The sequence below is a fragment of the Cynocephalus volans genome, chromosome 13 (genome assembly GCF_027409185.1).
Source record: "Cynocephalus volans isolate mCynVol1 chromosome 13, mCynVol1.pri, whole genome shotgun sequence".
Classification (NCBI taxonomy): Eukaryota; Metazoa; Chordata; class Mammalia; order Dermoptera; family Cynocephalidae; genus Cynocephalus; species Cynocephalus volans.
In genome coordinates this window covers 110,043,387-110,047,956 of record NC_084472.1, presented here as the reverse complement: position 1 = coordinate 110,047,956, position 4,570 = coordinate 110,043,387, and positions in this window count along the sequence as shown.

Below are 4,570 nucleotides of genomic sequence, written 5' to 3'. Positions count from 1 at the left end.
AGTTGGGTCATTTCGATTAGTTACCATAACACCCGGCTGTGGCTCTCCCCTACATTCAGAAGGTGACAGGCAAACATTGCCATAGAAGTCTGCTGGAATGCAGCTTGTAATTATATGTTACTGAGTGCACCACGAGTCAAATCATGACCACTGAAATGTAACTGCATATTCTTGAAATAGGTCAGCCATGAGGTCTAGGGCTGATTTATTTCTGGTTTCTCCAATTTAAGCTCTTGTACTACAACTCTGTAACTACCACCCAGTTCAGAATAGATGGTTGGGATGGTGCAGTACAAAGAACTTTGGACTAGAAACCCTCTGAAATTGTAGGTACAATGATGCCTACAATTTCTATTGTTCAAGGTCATAAAGGATCTGGAAATGTAAGTACCATGTTATAATAAGCAGGAATGTCAGTAAGAGAAAGGTATGAAGCACCGGTCTTCAAACTTTTCCTTACCAATACCCCCTTAAAAATGCTGAAAAACCATGTATCTATCCCTTCACACATTTTTAAGTTGACATCTATAACTTTTAATTGCAGTTTTAAGAGGTTGCAAAGGATATATTCTGCAGATTGTTAGCATTGGATGTTTTAAAATAAAACAGGCTGGCCAATTAGCTCAGTTGGTTAGAGTTAGGTATTATAATACCAAGGTCAGGGGTTTGGATCCCTGTACTGGCCAGCTGCCAAAATAAATAAATAAAATAAAACTGATATATCACTCTTACGTGTGTCGGATAGAATTTAAGTACCACAGTAATTTGAAACCATCATTCATTTTAAAAAATAAACAAGCAGTTCTTTGACAATCAGAAACGTTAAATCATTCCCTTTCCTCCTTGAACTACACTTTCACTAATTCCCCTGAAGAACTGTATCTAAATGTTAGATATGTTTACACTTGAACATCTTTTCTTTATATATTTACATGTATGCATGTATATGTAATGAGTTTAAGTACCCATCAATTAATATTACTCATTGCAAGACTGAGCAGGGTTTAGCATTAATACTATCCCTATTTCTCAGTTTTATGAACATGAAGCTCTGAGAAGCCTTGTTTACATGTTAAGCAAATGGGCTTGGAAGGACTTTTGTAATGACAACGTCCAGGGATGAAGAGAGGGAAGGAACACCGAGACATGCCCAAAAGGCTTCTAGCTTCAGAAGGAGGCCTGGGATGACTATATCGCCTGTGAATACAAACCCTAGTGACAACTCTAGCTAGCCTACCTTTGCCAGGGAACCTGAAGTTTGCATTTTATAACATCATTCAATTATGTTAGAGATCTGCCTTCAAAAATTATTCTGGGGGAGGCTGTCAGAGCAGGGAGCATATGGGAACTCTCTGTACTTTCCACTCGATTGTGCTTTGAACCCCAAACAGCTCTAAAAAATAGTGTTTTAAAGGCAAAAATTATTCTAATGATCAGTGGACAACTTAATGAGGTTCTTCTTCAAGTTTTATAGAGAGCAATACATTAGAAACCACCTAATTTGTAAAATGATTAATTCTTCAGTTACAAAAGTCTTTTACCATCGCAGCACAAACAGATATTTCTAACATCCCCTTGTCTTGGCCCTGGATATTTTTTACAACCCAGGGCAATGCCTTTCTTTTTTTCAGAAGTGACAGAGGGCTAGTGTGAAAGGAGAGGTGGGAAGACAGAAAACCAGCCTGAAACCGGCCCTCACTCTATCCCAGGCAGACCTGGACACTGATTCCCTTAAAACTGCAGGCCCTTTGGGTGCCCAAGATTGAGACAGCCACTGGTAAAAGGTGGCTTGAGAACTGCCTCAAATGCACAGAATAGTAATGTCAGATTTTTGGTTATTTACTGTTTGTCTGAAATTCACATTTAGCTGGGTGTCCAGTATCTACCTGGCAACCATATGTAATCCAAATCATTCTTTGAAGAGATGAGAAAACCTGAGACCTAAAAAGGATGAAGTCCTTGACCAGGCGCCTTCCTCTTCTCCCTCTACCCACTTCTCAGGTGTGTGTACTGCTTTCTCACCTCTCACGAAGTTGTTCGTTTCTATCCCCCTCAACCTTTGTTTCCATACTTCTTACCCAAAGCAGAAAATGTATGTAGAAATAACCACCAATCCGGCGACAACCGTGAGGGCAGGACACCTGGGCAAGGAAGGGGACTTGGAGCGGCAGGGAGTGTGTGTGGGGACAGCATGGGCCGATGCCTCTGTCCTGTTGTCTCCAGAAAAGAGGCTGAAACAGGAGGGGGAGGAGCCGCTTCCTGCAGAGCAGACTGAGCAGCCTCCTGTCCCATCCAGCCCGGATACGTGATGAGATAGTGGTCAGGTCCCCCGACATTTCTCAACAGCTGTGGCTCTCCTGAGCTGTTCCTTAGGGAAGATATGGCTGAGCCTTCCGGTTTTTTTCTCCCCTTCAGTTCCTATTTACTACCACTGTCCTCTCTCTCTCCCCTCTCATCTCCCAAGCACCAAAAATAATTTAAATTTCAAGCCTTTTTTTGGACTTCCTGTGGGTGTGGGACGGTCCTCTCGGGAATAGTTCTAGGATCTACTCGGCGCCATCTGTAATTTGGCAAAATCTCTGTCTGCACCCTGCCCCCACCTCCTTTTCTTAATACAAGGGGAGCTCAGATGCCCCCGCTCTCCCAGATCCTTCTCTGCCCAGTTCTCAGAATACACAAAGTGACAAGAGCCAGCAAAGGTCTGCAGCGTCCACTTACCCCTCCCTCCCTGGTTTTGGAAGAACAAGGACTCTGTGCAAGAAGGAGGCAGCTCCTCGCTGGCTGTAAGAGGAAGGCAAGATCTCTGCTCTTTGCTTCAGGAGACCCAAGGCAAGTTCCTGTTTCAAAGACAAGAGTTTTAAAAACTAAGTTTAGAGAGTTGTGTGTATGTCTTTTCCTGTCCCCAACTTGTCCACGTGATCCCCTTGATCGTCCTCTGGGGGCAGCTGATCCTCCTTTCTGAAAAACAGCTCTAGACCTAAACACCCCACACGCATCCCCCTCTGCCTTCAGGGCTGTTCCTCAGCTAGTGTCTGGAGACTGGTAAATTTCATTATTGACAAGAAAAAGAAAAGGGAAAAAAATGAAAAAGAGAAGAAGGACGTGAAAGAGGTTTCCGTGGTCTGGGATGGTTTTAGTTCAAGGTTTTCATGACTTTTTTTCTCCCTTGTCCTGTTGAAGATAGTGCTGAAAATAGTGCTCAAAAGAACTGTTGATTACACAAGGAACATGCTTTCTTCCTCATATCTGACATGAGACCTGATCCTTAGATTTGGAGTGAGGAGGGAAGAGATAAAAGGGGATGAAGGCCAAGGATGGAGAACCGGTTTCAGGCAGACAGCCAGAGCCCTTGCCTTCAGTTCTGCAGAGACTGTGGACCACTGAGCCCGTGAAAGGTGTCCCCCTGCAGTGTCTGGCCAAAGAGGCACCAAAAAGAGGTCTCACCTCTATGTTTACATTCTTGTGTTTGGGCGGTTTCCTTGTATTTAAGTGGGTATAAATAATGCCTAACACACAATGTTATGGTAAGGATAAATAAAAGGAAAGTGCCTAGCACAGTGCCTGACATACAGAAGACCCTTATCACTGTACTCGTTGTTAAGGGCACCTATCACATTGTGCTGTATTTGTTTACCACCTGGTCTCCTCCACGGAGCTCCGAACATCTTACTCATTTTTATATCCCCTCTACCTAGGACAGTACCTGGAATATTGTAGAAACTCAATACTTGTTGATTGAATTAATTAATCAATTAATTAATACTTGGTCCCACCTCACCCTGGTCGCATTGCCCTTGCTAGTCAAAAGTATACTCTTTTTCTCTCTCTGTTCCCTGGACCAAGGCTCTAGAACTCAAACTCTGAACAAAAATTGCCAGACCTGAACTGGATGAAATGCCAAAACTACCCTTGAGTGAGCAGGACTGAAGCCATGTTGGGACCTAAAACGACGTGGACTTTAGGGGGAAAAAAAAGATGGGGGGGGACAGTTATTTTCTTAGCATGCACTTCTGAGTTCCCTTTTTTCCCATGGTAATTTGACATTTTGAACCTTGGTTACAGGGCAAGATGGCATTATCTACATAGAGGTAAAGTTGTTTTCGAGTCAGGCTGGAACTGCAAACTTGCCGTGAGACACGCACTATCCAGACCCTGAGAAACCAAGGAAGACTTCAGTAAAGCTGTGCTGGTTCCACTCCAAGCAAATCAAAGTCCTGCAGGACCCTAGGTTGTCAAGGACGAAAACAGAAGCCAGAAAGAGCCTTGGTCAGAATTTGCACCTCGCCCCTTACACATCCCTCTCCCTCCTGCTTTTCCCACTTTTCATACCCTCAGGCCCCTCTTTAGAAAGCCCCCAGTGAAACTCCGTCTTTGAGATGGCTCCAGTCTGGCTGTGTTCCTTCAGTTTTACTGGAGAGATGGGTGAGCCCAACATCTCGGGTCACTGGGGTTCCTGAATAAAGCTGACTTCCTTTTCCACCAACACTGGACTTGGTTGGTTTGGTTTGCTTTGGGGCAGACAGCCGGACTTGAGTTCAGTAAAACCCTTCCTAGAAGTACCGAGTTTTAT